This window comes from Dermacentor andersoni, chromosome 11 (genome assembly GCF_023375885.2).
Source record: "Dermacentor andersoni chromosome 11, qqDerAnde1_hic_scaffold, whole genome shotgun sequence".
Lineage (NCBI taxonomy): Eukaryota > Metazoa > Arthropoda > Arachnida > Ixodida > Ixodidae > Dermacentor > Dermacentor andersoni.
The window spans coordinates 61,045,563-61,067,293 of record NC_092824.1 but is presented as its reverse complement, the minus strand read 5'-3'; the positions used below and the strand labels follow the sequence as shown (position 1 = coordinate 61,067,293).

At 46.4% G+C, this 21,731-nt stretch overlaps 1 long non-coding RNA gene and 1 other non-coding gene across 2 annotated transcripts in view; both read left to right on the top strand.

Annotated features, from left to right (window-relative positions):
• LOC140214216 (uncharacterized) overlaps positions 1-21,731 on the top strand; it is a 359,561-nt gene that overhangs the window by 121,975 nt on the left and 215,855 nt on the right. The window lies entirely within an intron of this gene.
• TRNAT-CGU (transfer RNA threonine (anticodon CGU)) lies at positions 6,421-6,492 on the top strand. The gene has a single exon. It is a non-coding gene; the product is annotated as a tRNA-Thr (tRNA).

Sequence of the window (21,731 nt, the reverse complement as noted above, 5' to 3'; positions counted from 1 at the left end):
ATTCGTACAAGTATTTAGGAGTAACACTTTCGAGCGATCTTTCCTGGAATTCTCATGTTACTAACCTAATATCATCCGCGAACCGCACGTTAGGATTGCTAAAACGCCATCTACATCATGCTCCTCAACATGTAAAATTATTAGCCTACAAATAATTTGTCAGGTCAAAACTAGAATTTGGATCGGCTATTTGGAATGCTCATGAAGCATACCTAATTAATGATCTTGAATCTGCACAAAATCGCGCGGCTCGTTTCATCCACTCGTCATATTCCTTTGATATCAGCGTTTCCTCCTTAAAAACTGCATCCGCCTTATCCCCCGTATCGCTCTGTCGTCGAATTGCCAGCCTATTTTTATTTCACAAATTCTTTTATAGCCAATGGATTCCGAGGGTGGCTACACCGTCGTGGAGGGCAGGCGAACGAAGGGAAAATACCGCAAGACAACCAACAACGTGAGTGAGCAGGGCCCCAACGGACCGCCTACTCCGACTTACAGGATCGCTTTTGTGCCGCTCGATGTGTCTAAGAATTTAAATTTAGTACACAGACAGATTCTTAACACTTATCTTGGCAATGTGGCGCCGAAAGGAATTAACGAAGTGCGTTTTAACACCAAGAAAAACGTAGTTACAGTAGAAGTAACGACGCAGGCCGCACTAGAAAAATTGGAAATTGTGCGCATACTAGGACACACAGAAGTCCGGTCGTTCATCGTGCGCTGTGGTCGCACTAGGGCAGGTGTTATTTCCGATGTCGTGATTGATATCAGCGACGAAGAGCTACCAAGCCTTCTGTGTCCAACAGTGAAGTTCATCGATTTTCACCGCTTCGGTCGATCGACGAGCGTCAAGCTTCTTTTCGAGGGAGATACGCTACCTGACCATGTCAAGGTGGGCTACGTGAGGCACCCGGTGCGTCCTTATGTGCCCCGGCCACTGCAATGCCACAAGTGCCTTAAGCTAGGCCATGTCAGCGCTGTATGCACAGGCCATACGACATGCCTCCGCTGTGCTGGCAGCCATGACGTATCTTCATGCACAGTAAAAGAAATGAAGTGCTCGAATTGCGATGGACCCCACGAGGCCAATTCTAAGGAGTGTCCTAAACAAAAGAAGGAGAAACAAGTACTGAACAAAATGAGCAAGACAAGTATGTCCAACAAGGAGGCGACAGCGTCAGTGCAACAGCGGAGGAGACCAACGCATCATCGGCGTGGGCAAGCTGTAGGTCCAAACGAGAGCTCCCTGGCTCCAATTCCGCAGGTCCAGGAGAAGGTAGTTAAATTGGCATCGATAAATCTATCTAAACCATTGCTTCAAGCCAGCTGCGCAAGCCCGGAATCGAATGTATGGTCACGCTTCCCGCCGCGCACACGGGCCTTAGGCCGTCAGGGCGAGCAAGGACAGTGCAATCAGATGGCACCATCGGATTCTGTTATCAAAACCATGCTGTGACAAATAATCGCCACCCTGCAGCTGCTACTGTCCGCTTTAAATACGCCAGTGGCGCTAACAGCGGTTAAAATTATGAATGCTGTAGACAGTCTCCTGGCTACATTGCAGTAACTTCTAACTCTGCTGGCTAAGATGACCGAGCTGTGGTGTGAAGTGTACACGTACACAATGCACAGATACAGTATGATGTACAGCCATCATCGTATTTGCCGTACCACCACCCTCTTTCCTCTTCGCATCCCACCTCTGTAATTCCCCAAACCCCTTCTCCAGCGTGGAGTAGCAGGCTAGAGGCACTTCACTCAGGCCGACCTCTCCACCTTTCTGCCATAAACATTATCTCTCTATCTCTTTTATAGCCCTATGCGCCTCGCATCTTACATCCTTCACCCAACACGCATATCTCACCGCACCAGCCACCAGCTACAAGTTGCCCGTCCACGCTCACGCACTGTCACGTTTTCAAATTCTTTTTTTCCTCGCACTGCTGCAGACTGGAACGGCCTTCCTGACGACGTCGCTGTCATTATGTCCCGATCCAAGCTCGTTGAAAATGTAAAAAACTTCCTGTTATTGTGACTATGGATTTTTATTCTTGCTACTTCTTATGTAACGCTCCATTTATTGTGGCCTTTAAGGTAATAAAATGAAATGAAATGAAAAACATTTAAATGGAATGAAGAATAGCAGTTTTACGACTGTGTATTTCAACCGAGTAGCTTTCACAGTTGTTGCCCTGACGAAGACAACTCACGTTGGGAATGCACTGCCTAAAGAAAGATTGCTTGTTCTTTAACTGGTAATTATTACACTAAATTGAAAAAAGAGGCCGCCATTTGAAATCGCTCGCGTTGGAATTATAGGCGAGCGAGAAGCACATACGCGCACTGCCGTTATAGTTCAGTTTGCTGCGCTAGCCTAACGCAAGCTATGGCGTCCGCTTATACATTTTACATGAGGTTGTCTATGAGCATTAGGATTGATGCCTATGTTTGCCCTTGTTTTCAACTTGTATTCTGTGAGGTTTCTCTATGTATGCCCGCAAAATATATTTCAGAGCAGCGATCCATTTTCGCTATTCGTAGAAGCGCTCTGGGACATTTGTGCGTCGCTGAGCGTGAATAAGTGGTGTTCAAAACAATGCTGTGATCGCTCAGCTCTCCGACACGTGCGATGGCTTGCGCCAATATGCAAAATATGCAATATTTTGCATGTTCTAACGCAAGTTTATTAGACTTTTGTCCCGTTACTTTGAAGTCGCTGAGGAATGTGACGCAAACACCACCGATTACTCAAGCATTTAGTGGTGACATTTGTTCTCGTTTTCACTTGTTCATTTATGTGTCTGCATGTACTAACATCGCGATCGTTCGAAGGTGCGAGGTGCCACGAGCGAAAAAGAGCGAATGGTGGCCATGCCAACACAACCTTTTGGCTTTAGCACCGAGCGATATTTGCAGCTAAGCCTTATAGAACATCGATATATTCAGAACCAATCTCATGAACACCGCTGAGCTAACGCATATACGTTTCAATGAAAGCGACACACAGGGAAGCGGCAATCTACAACACCTTGCGCGAGAAAACGGGCCAGGGACGATTACTTGCTCAGCTAGTAGCTATATCGAGTAAGGACCATTTTGTTTCTCCCTCACACCGAAAGTTTGCGGGAGACATAGCTATGAACCGCTTCTTGAGTGAAAAACAAAATCGAAAAAAGAACCCCCTCCACGTGTGTACATCCAAGGTATTTCTAATTCCTACTGGTTTATGTCCACTTTGGAAAATAAGAAATTATTGTTCGGCGCAGTATACCTCATCCACGTGATCGTTTTAGCGTGGAGAATACGTCGGACGAGCTAATGAATCTTGCTTGCACGAAGCCAGCATCAGTTTGTGTTTTCAGCACCATCATTATTTCTTATGTTACATTACTTCTTACAACATCGGTGTCAACATTATTTCTTTCGGATTTTGTGTGTGTGTGAATGCTTCAAAGAGTTTTTGTTTTGCACAGTGAGAAGGCTAGTTAATACCAACGAGGGCTAGTAGGCGCGTGAACTAAATTATCGCTCTCGACAATTTACAAGCCACGACGCTGCGCAAATGCATTACTGCTGACTACATTGTTATTTGTTTTTTTTTGAGCCTCAGACACCGTCGGCCTCGTTCCTGGGTTACGTTCCTAAGCATTATGAATACACTGGCTAAATGTATAGTGCTTGTTCTTTCACTGTTCACTATGCCACTTAATTTCAAAAAAGAAGCCACCATTCGAAATCGCTTGCGCTAGAGCTATAGATGAGGTAGTAGAACATATGCACACTCCCGTGATCGTTGGATTTGCTGCGCTAGGGTAAATACAAACTATAGAATCCGCTTATACATTTTACATTTCATTTCATTTCATTTCGATTTTATTACCTAAAGACCCCGTAACGGGGTATTACATAAGGGGTGGGTTACACAGAAATAAGCAGAAACCATGTGTTAAGCAGAGGCTGTCTATAAGCATTAGGATTGATGCCTATGTTTGCCCTTGTTTTTCACTCGTATTCTGAAAGGTTACTTTATATATGCCTACAAATTATAATTCAGAGCAGCGACCTATTTTGCTATACGTAGAAGCGTTCTGGGGAACTTGTGCACCGCTGAGCTTCAACAAGTGGTGTTCAAAACAAGACGCTAGTGACTCAGTTCTCCGTCGTGTGGTATGGCTTGCGCCGCTTACTTTATGCAAAAGCAACTTTATTGGAATTTTGTTCAATTACATTGAAGTCACTCATTAATGTGACCCAAGCACCACCGCGTAACTCACGCGTTTAATGGTCACATTTGTTATGGATTTGACTTGTTCATGTATTTGCCTGCATGTGTGAACATCTCGATCGCTCGACGTGGCGAGGTGCCACGAGTGAACAAGAGCGAATGCTGGCCATGCCAACACAACCTTCTGGGTTTGGAGGTCCTTGCGGCTAAGCCTTATAGTCCATCAATATATTAAGAACCAATCTCATGAACACCACTGACCTAGTGCATGTACATGTCAATGAAAGCGACACACAGGGAAGCGGCAACATATAACACCTTGGCAAGGAAAACGGGCCAGAGACTACTACTTGCTCGGACAGAAGCTATATCTAGTCACGGCCATATTGTTTCTCCCTGATACCAGAAGATTCCGTGAGACCTAGCTATGAACCGCTTCTTCAGTCAAAAACAAAACCGGAAGAAGAACCCAATTCACTGGCGTAGATTCAAGGCATTTCTATTTCGTAAAGGTTTATTTCCAGTTTAGAGAATAAGAAATTATGATTCTTCGGCGCACTAGACGTTATCCACGTGATTAGTTTACATGTGGACAATACGTCGTATAAGCTAAAGAATCTGAATTGTACGAGGCCAGCATCAGTTCATGTTTTCAGCATCAACATTATTTCTTGCGGAATTTGTGTATGTGTGGGTTTTCAATGAGTTTTTGTTTTGCTCAGGGAGAAGAGTAGTTAATACCAACGAAGGCCAGTAGGCGCTTGTACTAAATCATCGTCCTCGGCAATTTACAAGCCACGACGTTGCAGAAACATTTTGATGCTCACTACATTGTCTTTTTTTTTTGAGCCTCAGACCCCGTCGCGTCGTTTCTGCGTTAGTGAATTACCATGAACAAATTGTGTAGCGAGTATTTTCATCGCTCGAGAAATTTTTTATATAAAAGAGCTCGTTTGATTTCAAAATTGCAATGTTGGATTGTCAACTGCAATTTTATCTTTATTACTATCACGGTTATGGCAGCCAGTTCGAGGAAAACACCAGAATGATTTAATCTGCGACGATTCGGTTATGTTCTACGACAACGCTCGCACTCACACAGTCCTGTATGTGTAGCACATGCTAACAAAAATTGAGCGGCAATTCTGCCTTGCGTCACTCTCTAATCTACCGCTGCCCGGCCGTTATTGAACTTATCTCGACGAATGGAGGGGAAGCTTACAAAAGCTTTGTAATTATATGCAGGTTATAATGTACTGAGAGAGACAAGATTTTAAACGTTGGAGAATGGTTTCAGGCCTTAAGTAAAGTGTTGAGTCATGTTTATTGCATCCAAGCGAGAGTACCTTAAGGGTTGGTAAGTCTGTGAACATCCGTCGATGTCGCTGAATAATATATTCACCGATGGGTGTGATACTCCCTAATGCAAAATTTGAGCGCAGCATTATACGTGTTTTCATTTCGCGATATATTGACTGGTGCGGACAATCTGTCTCGTGCGGAAAAGGCTCACTCACAAGCCATTGCGGCGGATGTGCAACACTGTTTCCGGCACCGGCGGCACGAGTACGTGAGCTTTCTTGGTTGAAGGCAACTGGTCGATAAACCCACATATGCTACCTGTGGAGATCCATGTTGCCGGATTCAAGGCCCTCGTTAAGTATTAATGATATGATTAATAAAATCGGGCCCATCGGTTAACCCCTTTCTTCACGGACTCTCACGTTGAGTGTCCGTGTATTTGGTGTCACGCTAAGCACACTTCGCATTGCTCATATATAGGTGGCGTCTAGTAATGATATGATTATTAAAATTAATATCGTGCCGCTCCGTTAACTCCTTTCTTCTCGTTTATTACATAACGTCACCCACATTCTACCTGAAGGCGTCAACGTTGCCGGATTCGAGACACTCGTTACGAGTAACGATGATCTCCAATCCGGCAACATAACGAGACGCTCGGTATGTATAGCGAAGGCTCGTATCCGGCAACATTGATGCCTTCAGGTAGCATGTGTGGGTTTATTGACCAGTTGCTTTCACTGAAAAAGATCACGTACTCCTGATGCTTGCGGCAGAAAGGATGTTCCACATCCGCCACCAAGACTTGTGAGTCAGGGCGCTGGCTAGCACTCGCAGGGTTAGTTCTAGAAGTAAAACATGATTACTTAAGAATGCGAATGGCAAGTAAGGCCACGGTAGCTCAATTGGTAGAGTATCGCACACGTAATGCGAAGACGTGGAATCGATCCCCACCTGCGGCATGTTGTTTTTTCATACGCTTTCATTTCCATCAATTTATCATTTGTTTAATTTAATTAGTAACTACAAATAATTTTTCTTACGGTTTCCTTGGTGACATTGTTTGTTGGCTTCTTATGATATGATTAATAAAATCGGGGCCCTCGGTTGATCCTTTCCTTCTCGTTCATGTAGGATTGTAATTTCAGTGCAAAAATGTTTTTCTGGGTTCGGTGCTCCGCACTTGCTGCGTGGTAAAGTCAACATGGCGGCATGAAATAGTCGGCAACAGTGGCCTGACATCGCGAAGTTGAAGCGATGTTCAAGTGTGTTTTCACGATATGAAACGTGTACGACGCTGAGCCTGGTCACTTAAACGCACCGTATGTGCAGGATCATCATTTGCACTGCTCGAATTATTGTGTGCTCGAATTGTTTTCTGTGTGCGCCCGTCGCAGCACAGTTAGATCTTTTTTTCAGTGCGTTTGGACGAAGCTACATTTGTTCGTTTAGTGGTGTAAGTGCTTGTTACATGACATGAGCTGAATGACAGAGCAAACTTCACACTAAAGGTATGATATTTGCAGCGTTCGGCTGACAACCCAAGAATGCTTTTAGTTATGTGGAACTGCCTTGTTTACGTGCGGTCACAGCGAATGTCAGACTAGAATCTGCTTTGTTTCAGTGGCAGTTTCGACTTCGCTTGTTTTACAACATGCGAAATCCGTCCATGCAAATGTGAGCATGCCAAACCGAGAAAGATTAATGGTATGATGAAGAAAGCCTACCAGCAGGCCTTTGAACTTCCCGTTAGCACGGCCTCCAACCAATAAAACTCAGCCTGAAGAACACGGTCGGCGCGTTCTAGAAGCACATCTTTCGAGTCCAAAAATGAGGCTTGGAGCCACAGCTACAGGGATGCTTCTCCTCTCTCTTCTGGGGAACCTCAGGGACCCTCTGCAGCATTAACCATCCGAAATCAAGCCTCTCTCGCGAGATCAAGGAGACAGAGAGAAAGAGAAAACATTTATTTGGACCATCGAGGTCGTCGCTCTTGAAGTTGAGAGGGTGGTGTCCTCATTCCAGGAGTCCACTGGCCATGGCTGCTCGACGTACTGGCTGGACGAGAGCTTCTTGTCCCGCCACGGTATCGCCGGTCAGCTGCACCTCCCACCGCTCAAATTTAATGCTAGACGTCTTTAAGTGTTGAGGTTTGCCCCCACACCTCCACGAGATGTCAAAGACTGTAGGGCGTCTGTCGCCGCACCAGGGGCTGATGCCGCGATATGTATGGGGGAACATTTTGCTGTGTCTGTGTAGGTTTGGGAATGTGTTGGTCTGAATAAGTCTGAGAGCTACTGCCTCTTCACTGCTGAGCTTTCTTTGAGGGGGAGGATAAATCCTACGGTTGAGTCACTGGATCTCGAGTCGGTCGCAGTAATTCAATCGCAAGGGCACGATGGGTGGGGATTGATGAGGCGATTGGTTTTGCCCCCCCCCCCCCCCCCCCCTAGGTTGATTAGCGCCCGAGCTAAGGCGTTCGCCCTTTCGTCCTCCTCCAGACCCGCGTGGCTCTGCGTCCATGTGATTTGATGGGGTTCTTGCAGCCTCGGGCCTAGAATCTGAGCCGCCAGCAGCGGTGTTCGTCCGTTGATAAAGTTACGGCAGGCCTGTTGCCAGTCGGTAGCCACATGAACTTCCCTGCCTACCCTGTCTTGTTGCTTTATTGCTAACGCCGCGGCTATGGTCTCAGCCGCAGCTGGGGTCTCTGCTTGACTGATGCGGCGAGGGTCAAGAATTTATCTCTCCCGTTTATGCCGGCTACCGCGAAGAGGCGCCCTGCAGGGTACGCCGCCACGTCCCCGTATGGGACACCCTTGAATTGTCCCGCTGTCCGTCGATGCGAGCCTTGCGTCGTCCTTCATGGAGTTCATGACCCATGTGCTTCGGTATGGGGTTCGCGTTCATCTTGCCTCTGACCTCATGCGGGAGGGATCGTTGCCCATCGAGGGCACGGAGCTCCGTTGCCGTTCCGGTACGGTAGAGGACGGCTCTGCCCGCAGCCGTGTTCTGTAGTCTGGATCTTTGCGAAGCCATAACCACGTCCCAGAGCTCAGTGAAGGTGTTGTGGATCCCGAGGGCCGCTAACTTCTCGTTTGAGGTGGTGACAGGCAGACCCAGGGCCGTTTTGTACGCGCCTCTGATGATAGCATCGACTTGTTCTTGGTCGCGTTTGTTTAGCGAGTGGCAGTGATTCGGCATGCTATACGTTACTCTGCTAATCACCAGAGCCTGAGCGAGGCGAAGCGTGTCCTCTTCTCGCATGCCTTTGCGGCTTCTTGTAATTCGTTTGATAATCCGGGAGATCTGGCTGGTGGCAGACCTTAGGGTTTGGATCGTGTGGGAGGCTTTCAGGTTACTCTGGATTCAAAAACCCAGAATCCTAGTCTTATTGCCTTGCGTGATCTTCTGACCCTCTAGATAGAGGTAGATGGGGCCGGGGGACTTGTAGATTCCTCCTCCGTGCACCCAGATCACCTCGGACTTCTCGGGCGGGCAACGCATCCCGCTCGCGACCGCTAATCTCTTCACGGCCGTAGCGGCCTCCTCAAGGGTCGCCTCTTTTCGCGCTAGGGAGCCCTTGGTGGCCCAGAGCGTGGGGTCGTCTGCCTACAGGGTGCAACCTGGGTCCGTGATCTTCCGCAGCTTTTTCGCCAGCGCTAGCATGGCGACGTTGAAGAGAATCGGGGAGACTATCGTCCCCTTGCGGTGTTCCTTTGTTCGGCACGTCGATCGTATCCGATCGAGTCTGGCCTATTCCAGTGGTTGCCGTCCGGCTCATCAGTAACGATTTGACGTAATTAAAGATGCGCTCCCGGCAGCTGATGTCGTTCAGTCCCTTGAAATGGCCTCGTGAGAGATGTTATCGAAGGCCCCTTTCAGGTCGAGTGCGAGCAGAAGGTGTTCTTTCCTCATACAGTTGCAAAAGCGAGAAACACATCACGGCAATGCAACAATCGGCTTGGCATAATACAATTCGATAATTATATACTGTGCTAACATGGAAATCTTGCATGAATCGAGTTATTGTCCTTACATTCAAATTACTGTACTGCTTTTGGTTCAAGAGGGGCAAGTAGGGCTTTCTGGAACGGAGCAGTTTCCCATATCGTCGCAAGGCTTTCTGGTAACGCGTTCCATTCTTTAATTGATAACAAAAGGGGGGCAGTTTGATCACTGTTTTTGTGAAAATAAGGGATACTTTGTGTATGTAATCCGTACGTGTGGAAATATGATGCGCAGGAACAATGCGTGTAGCCGCGAATCCAGAGTCACCAAAATAAAGAGTGAAAAAAAGACAAACGTAAAAACTTGCGTCTAGCGTCAAGGTTTAAAAGATTAAGTTTGGGTTTTAAAAGGGAAACGCTGGTGTATGTTGAGTAAGGAGATAAAATAAACATAGCAGCCTTTTTCTGGACCTATTCCAGGCGTTTTGTAAGACTAGCGGTATTTGGAGGCTATATGATTGAGGCATACTCTAAAGAAGGCCTTATCAGGTATGTGTACGTATGCATTTTCGTTTCCGAGTTCGCGAGTGATAGTCCGTGCTTAATGAGGCCTAGCTTTTGAAGCGTTCTTTTTTTCGTGACATAATCTACGTGTCTGTCTGAAGATAAGTCAAATGTGAAAAATACTCCCAAATGTTTAGAACACTCACCCTGTTCGATCAGAGTATTGTAAATTGTATAAAAATTACAGCGCGTATTATTGAGTATGAAAAAATAGATGTGTTTCCTTTTTCCTATATTAATTTCCATCTGCCTAGATGGCACCATTCAGCCAGCTTGACTAGGTTGGCTTGCAAGGCGTTTACATTATGTTGAGAAGCTATTTGCCTATAAATTAAACAATCGTCTGGAAAGAGTATTATAGTTGAGCCAATATTTCTCGCAATATCTTTAATGTAAATTAAAAAAAGAAGGGGACCCAGTACAAATCCCTGCGGTACCCCGGATTCATTAATTATGACACGTTGGTAATGGTTAGATAAAAATTTTTAATCCACATAGTTATATAAAGTTCAACACACTTTCAGTTGAACACTACACAAATTGAACACACGTTACGGCATAGAAATGATCACCGCATACACGGACGCCACCTCTTATGGTGACAGAAGAGCAATGACGGCCGAGGTATTCAATACAATCAACTGTCACCAGTCCCACGCTTCTAAAATACGATCCCGTACAGACGGTTGAAACGGCCATCGCTTTTGCCATCGCCCAAACTACAGCCGAAGTCAACATTACAGGCTCGCAGCAAGCGTGCCGTAAGTTCTCGTGTGAACGAATCCACTGTACAACACAACAGATAATTTCCCAACGACCTCCGGTCACACCCAAAAGCTTCATATGAACACCCTCAGACTCCGCAGCCCCAGGCAATGAAATTGCCCACTTTTGGACCTGAGAGTTGTCCTGCCGGGCTCTTGGGAGCGATCACGAGAGGCCGACCCCATTGATCACGTATCAAGAGATCACGCAGCACCATAAGCAAGATCGACTTAGCTACCCATCAGCGCACAAATAATACCCAAAGAGCAGGAACGATAACTTCGCGTTTTTCAGGCAAACACGTTCCCCAATTCCACAAAATAACACATTTACGAAGGCGAATCAGAAAGTTTTTGCCGCTATATCTTTAGCCAAAATACGGCTGTAAATGTGAAGTTGCCAAATCCATTCCCATTCGTAGACCTTTGTCTGCCTTGTTGGCCGGTTGCTCCGGGGCACGCGCTTCTGTCACTTTTGAAGATGAGGGCTGTGCTTCCAACGTCCATGGCGTACGAGCAACGAAGTGTAATTGGTTTTCTGTGGAGCAAAGGACGAACGCCCATTGAAATCCACAGGGAAATTCAGCCCACGTATGGGGGAACGTGTCTTGGTTTGAAAAGTGTGAGGTGGTGGTGGTGTGAGTTCGCAAAAGGCCGTAAAAACCTGCGTGACAATGAGCGTTCGGGAGACCGCCTGTGTCGCCGACTGAGGACAAGCTCCGGTCGTTTCACTGGGTCAGTCTGGACCACACATCATGCAATCGGGACTTCGCCCCTAGTAATTTTCACGTTTTCGGTCTGCTGAAGAAGTTCCTGACAGGACAGCGGTTCACGTGCAACGATGAAGCCAAGACAGCAATCCGGTGGTGGTTCCACAGTTAGCCGGAGACTAATTCTACCACAGGGCTGCGAAGGGACAAACAAATATGCAAACCGGTGAGGGGACTATGTGGAAAAATAGTTTGAGTTACGAAGAATTTTACGTATTACCGGTATGTACCTTACTTTGTCTAATTAAAAAGGGGCAAACACAAACACTTTGTCATTTGCCTTTGCAGTACCCCCCCCCCCCTCCTATATTTCTCGCTGTGCCGCTTCTGTGGAGCCCCACAGCTCACATTGATATCATAGGTGGTTGCGACCAAAGCCAACTACATTCGCCTAATCCCTCGTATTCGGCCTGCGAGCTTTGGAAGAGAGCGCTGATCAGCTTCGACCTCGATGATCAGCACCTTCTCGTGTTGCAGGGACAGCTCAAGCCGTATTGCACTGAAGACTCCTCTCCATCGCCTTCGTACTATAAAAACTGTCTTCTTGTGATGAATGTTTTAGAGTCATGCCCCGGTGCATCGGCATCCCTCGAAGCCTTCTAACGGCCCGCACATGGGCCACGCATGCGCACTCAATGCCAGCGCACCCTGACAGCCCAGACGGCGCGAGCTCACGTTGTGTGTCCGTGTAATGGGTATCGCACTAAGCACACTTCCATCAGCTTATATATACGTGCCGTCTAAAGTTGCATTCACGAAGATTCCTAAATCTTGTGCCGTTGGGAAGCCGACAAAGCCCAAGCTGGTGCCAATTTGAACGTTTAGTACTGGCTTATGATAAATGCGAAGGCATGAAACCGGCCTATTTCATATGCATAGTTGAAGGTTCTCTGTGAGCGACACATAAAACACCAAAATGTGCTCGTTTATTGAATGCTGGGCACAACGCAGTGACCTGCCACTTGCTCTAAAACGTTACAAACGGGAAAAGGGTCGGCTTTAGTTAAGCGAATGCAAAATTATGGAGCGTGCCTCTTTCATATATGCCACTGCAGCTCATATATGCATTACACACCTGGCTATGATACACTTCCTAACTCTGGGCACGAGGGCAGCACTTGAAGAAATATGTCAAATCGTTGGAAATGCGAGCATGCCTTATCAAACTTCATGCACCTGCACTTTCACGTGGTGCGAATTTGTCAGGCACCACATTATATGCACAATACGCCACAGATAGTGAAGTATCGGTGTCAAATGATGGCTAACAAAAGGGCCATGAACGTATTTCAAGAACTAGCGAACTACAGCATAGTCAGAAGCGTGGCATGAGTGGATTGAACGACTTTTTGGCACCGCATGACAACCCATACTGTATGTACCCAAGGGACTGTTTAAGAACGAACGACATCATGGTGGCATTTCTCTCTTGTGCATAAAAGAAAATGGACAAGCTTGCGTGACAGCCACTGTCTACATGAATTGCAGCTTCCTAGTACTGGCACAGGAACCCCTAAAATGTCACCTCTAAAGACATCCACCGCGAGGCTTACAGTGGAAGGCTGTATGGTCAACAAGGTTAGCGAGGTGGTCGGCCAGCCTAGCAGCAAAAGTATGACTAAGCTCTTTGAGCTTCGCCAATATTGTTACCTTCGAAATAACTGCACCTTGAACCATTACTTGGTAGTGCACAAAAGGACATATATTTAGAGCAATCTCCTTTCTGTTATGGTGGCGAGGCTTCTCAACTTGCGATGAAACCTAATTTGTTACGTAAATTTGTGTAACCCTTTAACAGGCAAAAGAAGAAACATTTGGTCTAGAATGTGGTAAATGCTGTATTTCTTCTTTGGAATTCGCCAAAGAGCTACTGAAAAAAAGAAAGATCACGTTCTCGTGACGCCTGTATCAAAAAGGACGTTCCAGATCCGCCGCCAAGGTCTGTGAATGGTGGCGTTGGCTAACACACCCAGGGCTCTACTAGGACACATATATACCCAAGAAAGTGGATGGGGAAACGACGCCGTGGTAGCTCAAACGGTAGCATCTCACGCGAAATGCGAAGGTTCTAGGTTCGGTTCCCACATGCGGCAAGTAGATTTTTCATCCACTTTAATTATCACTAATTTATCGTTTCTTTATTTCATTTATTATGCACAAGTAATTTCCCCTATGTTGTCCTTGGTGTCAGTGTTTGTTGGCTTCTTATGATATGACTAATAAAAATTGGGCCCCTCGGTTAACCCCCTTTCTTCTCGTTTATTACATAACGAGGGTCTCAAATCCGGCAACATTGATGCCTTCAGGTAATATGTGTGGGTTTATTGACCAGTTGCCTTCACTCAAAAAGATCACGTTCTCGTGACGCCTGCGGCAATAAGGACGTTCCACGTCCACCGCCAAGGTATGTGAGTGGTGGCGCTGGCTAACACTCTCGGAGTTTTATTTTCTTCTAGTTCCTTTCTTCTAGTTTATAAAGAAAATGAAGAAATACAAGCCATTATAAGTGTAGCACTGGCTCGTCAGACCCCACGCCTTCGCACCGGTTTACTTTTGCGCCAAAAGACGCAGGAAGAAAATGGGCAAATTTGTAGCATTTGATTACCGCTTCAAGAAAGATTCTTTTTCGCATAGATTCCAAAATGTGCGTTGGATGTGCATAGTTTCTAAACGTTTCTTTGCCGCCGTAGAAATTCCATGATTGTTTTTACATACAGCCCTTATGACATAGGTATCTGTAAGTAAGATTGCATTACGCATAGTCGCAGCTGACGTCGCAGTCCGTGTTTCTCTCGCTCACGCCCTCCGAGTACCAATATATTATCAAACAATTGTCATATTGTTCACTCGCGCCGAATGACAGAGATAGAAGTCATGCTGTCATACGATTCACCGTCAGAATCGTTGTTGTCTTGCTGTGGCCCTACCCAGACGCGTGTCTCAAGCACGTGTCCTTGCGCATAACACAAAGACGCTGGTTCATTTGGTAATGTCTCACCAAGGTAGAAGGAAATCCAATCCAATCCAAGTCTGCGGATTGAAGTATCGGAAAGAAGTCATACACACACGCGCGCGCACACACGCGCACGGACATCCATCCATCCATCCATCCGTCCGTCCGTCCATCCATCCGTCCGTCCGTCCATCCGCCCGTCCGTCCGTCCGTCCTTCCGTCCGTCCGTCCGTCCGTCCACAGTGAACTCTCACTTGAGTGAACTTCAAGGGACCCAAGGAAATAGTTCACTTAAGTGAAAGTTCACTAAACTGAATACTCACTAGACCAACATAAGGCATGGCACACGGAGTCAAAAGTTTGAAGTGCAATTCATGGAGCAAAAGACATGGTATCCATAGTGTTAGAAATGTGTGAAATGGAATTTGTACATATCAGTGAAAAACACACCACGTGGTCGTTTGTGTGCACATGCGGAACCGACGAGACTGCAAAGAAAGAGACGACGACCATGCCACGACTATCCGGTCGGAAAAACACACGCACCACGTGGTTTGTGGTGTGACAGATCACCGCTTTGCTCTGGCGGCGTCGTAAGCGCCAGCGATGTTACTTTGTTCATGGCCTCCGAGATTACATGTTTGCTCGTTTTGTGCGGGCGATATCGGAGGCCATGCCTCGTTGCCGTTCGTTTTCTGCTCCGCCGCTTTGCCCCAGGGGCGCTATAGCGCCAGCGGCGTTACATGGCCGCTGGAGCGGCGGTTTGATGAGGGCGGGCACCGGTTGCGCCTGCAGTGCAGTGCAGTGCAAGCCATGGTCCTCTGAGCGAGTTCGTTAAACTGAAATATTGACTGTTCCGAAATTCGTTTAAGTGAAACATTTTTGCATAGAATCTATAAGAAAACTTCCGGGGGTCTTTAAAAAGTTCGTTATTCTGAAATATTCGATAAACCGACGTTCGTACAACTGACAGTTTACTGTATCTATCTATCTATCTATCTATCTATCTATCTATCTATCTATCTATCTATCTATCTATCTATCTATCTATCTATCTATCTGTCTGTCTGTCTGTCTGTCTGTCTGTCTGTCTGTCTGTCTGTCTGTCTGTCTGTCTGTCTGTCTGTCTGTCTGTCTGTCTGTCTGTCTGTCTGTCTGTCTGTCTGTCTGTCTAACTGTCTGTCTGTCTGTCTGTCTGTCTGTCTGTCTGTCTGTCTGTCTGTCTGTCTGTCTGTCTGTCTGTCTATCTATCTATCTATCTATCTATCTATCTATCTATCTATCTATCTATCTATCTATCTATCTATCTATCTATCTATCTATCTATCTATCTATCTATCTATCTATCTATCTATCTATCTATCTATCTATCTATCTATCTATCTATCTATCTATCTATCTATCTATCTATCTATCTATCTATCTATCTATCTATCTATCTATCTATCTATCTATCTATCTATCTATCTATCTATCTATCTATCTATCTATCTATCTATCTATCTATCTATGTATCTGTCTATCTATGTATCTGTCTATCTGTCTGTCGGTCTGTCTGTCTGTCTGTCTGTCCACGCACACGCATACATATATACATACATACATACATACATACATACATACATACATACATACATACATACATACATACATACATACATACATGTGTTTGCGTGTATGTGTGTGTTTCTGTTGGTCACCACATATTATCGTATGCTGAGGGATGCTTACAAGGCTACTGTTACGAAGATACCATTCCGTGGTTCGTTCTATACAAAGTGTTTTAGTGCGCCCGAAACCCAAAATCAACAAACAAAAAAGCTTTTTAAGCACTTCTTTTTGGCATGCGAAGTGTAGATTATGTCTCCAGATCTGGTTTCATATTCAAATTTTTCGCGTTTCTTAAGAATAATTAGGGTAGCTGTGGTGCCTTTATGGTATATTGTCTAGGCCTGCTGAGGCATCCAGTTTCTCCTTACTCCTCGGCACCTTCACTACGCAATGCCTCGATGATTGCGGTGTTTTTTAGTAAATTGAATACTTCTCTGTAAAGGATAAACAAGAAGAAAGGGGGTTAACCGAGGGGCCCGATTTTTATTTGTGATATCATAAGAAGTCAACAAACACTGACCCCAAGGACAACATAGGTTAAATTACGTGTGCTTAATAAATGAAATAAAGAAACGATGAATTATTGGAAATTAAAGTGGATGAAAAAACAACTTGTCGCAAGTGGCAACCAAACCCAGAACCTTCGCATGTCGCGTGCGATGCTCTACCAATTGACCAACCGCGGCCCCGTTTCCCCATCAACTTTCTTGGGTATTTATGTGTCCTAGTAGAACCCTGGTAGTGTCAGCCGGCGCCACCACTCACAGACGTTGGCGGCGGATGTGGAACGCCCTTATTGCCCCAGGCGTCACGAGAACGTGGTCTTTTTGAGTGAAAGCAACTGGTCAATAAACCCACACATGCTACCTGAAGGCATCAATGTTGCCGGATTCGAGACCCTCGTTATGTAATAAACGAGAAGAAAGGGGCTTAACCGAGGGGTCCGATTTTTATTAGTCATATCATCAGGAGCCAACAAACACACAATCACAACGAACCGAACCCACAACGAAGGTTGTGGGTTGTGTTCCCACCTGCAGCAAGTTGTTTTTTTATCCCTTTTATTTCCATTAATTTATCGTTTCTTTATTTCCTTTATTAAGAACAAGTAATTTCCCCTATGTTATCCTTGGTGTCAGTGTTTGTTGGCTTCTTATGATATGACTTCTTATTATCGCTTCTTATGATATTATTGTCCGTGCTCCATGTTGCTGGCAAAGGGTCACCTATGAAAGCGAGAGCGAGGCAGTTTTCTTTACCCTACCTTAGCAGAAGTTAGCGATTTGAGACTGAATGTGGTATGGCACCTCTGGGAGCTTCGGCCCGTGTCCTAATGGAACGTGTTCTAACGTTTTTGTGACGTGTGTCATAAGTAAGTTGTCATCCAAAGGCACTTGTCGTCGCCCTCATACTATCGTCGTATCCACATAGAAGGACAGAGACAGGTGTCTGCATTGCGCTGTCTGCTTGCAGAGTGAGCTGACTCTAACTCTGTCGGGGCTTCATCCCTTCGCCGCCAGGAGCACTCCAGTGTTGGGAGGGGGGGGGGGGGGGAGGTCTTTTTCTATCGTCTGCTCCCTCAGCCCGTCACGCGAAAATTGTATTGCCTTGTTTTTGCATGAAATTGCGTAATTTGCGAAGACATTTAGTTGTCATAATAGCGTAAATGTAGGTGATTGGTAGTTTTATAGCCATAAGGAACAATTGAAAAAAAAATACATGATCGCAGATAATGTCCACAGAAATGCTAGGGCTCCGTAGGATATTCATGGGGAACATTATAGTAGGGGTGATTTGGGGGTGGGCCAACTTTAAATTCGGGGGTAGGTCAAGCTAAATTTGTGCTTGGGCCAACTTGAAATTTAGGGCCAAGCTGAATTTGTGGTTGGGCCAACCTGAATTTGAGGGCTGGCCAACTTGCAACTTCTGCGTGGGCCAAGTAAAATTGTTGTGTATGCCTACGCATGCTTAGACAATTACAGTGGAGTTTTTGCATGATTTAAAAGATTGGTTTGGGCACAAAGAATCATTATCACATTATTGTAGCTATAGCGTGCATCATTTAGACAATAATTTATATCCCGTTTGGAAATGTCTGCACAGGCGTGCTTTTGTTTCTCTTGAACTTTCGCCCCAGCGTCCTGTGTCAGCATTCAGTAGACTCGGTGGCCACTACTCGGAGTAAATAAAAGGTTAGAATGAAGTGACTTACAAGGCACACTGTATTAAAATAACGAATATGAAAAGTAAATAGCAATGTCCGCGCTTGGCAAGCATGCCAACCACGAACATCGCTGCATTTGGCAAGTCGTGGTTTGTCGCCTTATGTGCGCAACTTGGGAAAAGCTTTGCACTTTTCAATAGCCGGTTGGTTTTTGCAATTTAACAAAGGGGAACATTAGTAAGCACACTCTCTCTGAAGTGGACTTTCTTGAGTGGCGAAGCAAGATCAGGTCTGTGTAGCGTTACTCAGCTGAGATGTTTAGGATATGCTAAGCATTCTTGCCAAAGGCCTGCCAGGCGCTTAGACTGGTACACAGGCATATGTGGAACAATTTACTAGATATTCAATTGAGGAGGACGCCCCATGATTGAGGAGCCTCGCGCGCCGTGTCAGCTGCTTAGTTGATTCCTGCCCTCCCCCCCCCCCCCCCTTCCGATGATCTGCGCCATCTGCCGCGAGAGACGTAAACGACGACTGAAAAGATCCTCTCCGCAACAGCGTCGATGAAACACCTTTCTTCTTCTTCCACCGCGGTCGTATCCGTCAAGCAATCGGTATTGTGATGTCACATACAATTGCCCACTTTTCACAGGCACGTTGCGCCATCTGGTAACAGTTTCCAGAAGTCCCAATAATGCTAGATAGACAGCTGCCTTACAAATGCTTGAAGTAGCATTGAACTAACAACGTGTGGGATATTAGAAGCTGAGTTTATGGATAGGGCCCGTCTTGTTCATTATTTTAATTGCTCTTTATCGCACTTACTTGCGTGTATTGAGTAGACAACTCCTTCTTTAGTATTATGATTATTGTTGCGCTTTATCGAGTTACATTATTGTAATATTTCGAAATGTATTTGAACATATATACGCATCGATACGGGATCTGCCCAACCGCTGCGACAGAAACCATACAGAGTCTTACCGTCGGAACGCAAGGTGATCAGTGACCAAGTCCACGAAATGCTAAATAAGAATGTAATCCAAGAATCCTGTAGTCCGTGGGCAGCGCCAGTGATCCTGGTTAGAAAGAAAGATGGTACATGGCGATTTTGTGTTGACTACCGCCGCCTCAACACCATCACTAAAAAGGACGTATATCCTCTTCCGCGTATTGATGATGCTATCGACTGCCTCTCATCAGCGTCTTACTTTTCGTCTGTTGACTTGAGGTCGGGGTACTGGCAGATTCCTATGCACGAGGCAGACAAGGAGAAAACGGCATTTGTAACACCAGATGGACTTTTTGAATTTAATGTGATGCCGTTCGGGCTCTGTAATGCGCCTGCAACTTTCGAGCGCTTCATGGACAACATCCTGCGTGGTTTGAAGTGGGAAGTATGCATGTGCTATCTAGATGATGTAGTGATTTTCGGGCGCACGTTCAGTGAGCACAACGCACGTCTCGATCTTGTGCTAGACTGCTTGGACAAAGCGGGTTTGGTGCTCAACTCGAAGAAGTGTCATTTTGGAGAGCGCCAAACACTCGTTCTGGGACACCTAGTAGATAAGGACGGTATACGGCCTGATCCAGCGAAGACTGCTACGGTGGAAGCCTTCAAGCAACCTCGCCATGTAAAAGAGCTACGCAGTTTCCTAGGGCTTTGCTCGTACTTCCGCCGGTTTATTCGTGGATTTGCCAACATCGCGTATCCGCTGACATGCCTCCTCCAGAAGGGCGTTCCCTTTGAATGGACTCCTGAATGTGAAGCTAGCTTTCGTGAGCTGAAGTCTCGTCTGACGTCTCATCCCATTCTCCGACACTTCGACCGTGCGGCTCCCACAGAAGTTCATACGGACGCTAGCGGTATTGGCATCGGCGCCGTCCTTATTCAACGCCTCGACACCAAAGAACACGTCGTCGCCTATGCGAGTCGTTCTTTAAGTAAGTCCGAGCGTAACTACACCGTTACAGAGCAAGAATGTCTTGCAGTTATTTTCGCAGTACAGCGCTTCCGGTCGTACCTGTACGGGCGCCCCTTCACTGTGGTGACAGACCATCATTCTCTCTGCTGGCTGGTTAATCTCCGTGATCCGTCGGGCCGGCTTGCGCGTCGGACACTCCGTTTACAGGAATATAACTTTACCGTTTCTTATAAAAGTGGCCGCCGACACGCCGACGCTGACTGCCTCTCGCGCATGCCGCTTCCAACGACGGACTGCGACGCGGACAACTTCGACTGCTATATCGCATCACTGGAGCCGGGATTTCCTGATATAAATACCTTCAAGGTCGAGCAACAAAAAGACAGAACTTTAGAACCACTGCTCATTACTGCAAGGCAATCAGCGCCATCCACTCGTTTCTGTGTTCGTGATGGGGTTCTTTACAAAAAGAACTATTCTACTACAGGCCCACGATATCTTCTGGTGGTCCCGGAGAGTCTCCGTGTCTCCGTCTTGCGCGCTATGCATGACGATCCAACATCTGGACATTTGGGTTCTGCGCGAACTCTCTACCGCCTCCAAGAAAGGTTCTACTGGCCTAAAATGCGCCAGACGACCGCCCAGTATGTGTCCAGCTGCAGCGAGTGTCAACGTTATAAGCGTCCGACGAGTGCTCCTCCTGGTCAACTCCATCCAGTGCCACCCCCCAGCTCTCCCTTTGAGCAAGTTGGCATCGACCTCCTCGGTCCTTTCCCGCGTTCATCCGATGGGAATCGCTGGATTATCGTGTGTGCCGATCACTTGACACGCTACTGTGAGACAGCTGCAATACCATCGGCTACTGCAACCGAAGTGTGTATTTTTCTGCTGCGTTTTGTCATTCTCCGACATGGACCTCCCAGAGTCATCATCAGCGATCGTGGGCGGCAGTTCACTGCAGACGTGGTCGAAGAGATGCTTCGTCTATGTGCTTCAAGGTTTCGACATTCCACCCCGTATCATCCCCAAACAAATGGCCTTACGGAACGCACGAACAGAACTCTTACTAACATGCTGTCCATGTATGTCGAGTCAGATCATAAGAACTGGGACAGCGTGCTACCTTTCATTACGTACGCATTTAACACCTCAAAGCATGAAGTTACGGGCTACAGTCCCTTCTTTCTTCTCTACGCTCGTCCGCCTCGTTATACACTAGACACTATCTTCCCGTTTTCCAGCCACGATAATCTTTGTATATCAGAGACAGTCTGTCTTGCTGAAGAAGCCCGACGACTTGCTTCGTTACGCACTCTTGTTTCACAAGACCGCTCGAAGGCACGCTGCGACCGCCGACGCCGACACGTGATATATGACCCTGGTGATTTAGTGTTGCTCTGGAAACCAACCAGGAAACGTGGACTATGTGAAAAACTGCTGGCCCACTATGTTGGACCCTATGTTATTACGGAGCGCATCAGCGAATTAACCTACCGCATAGCA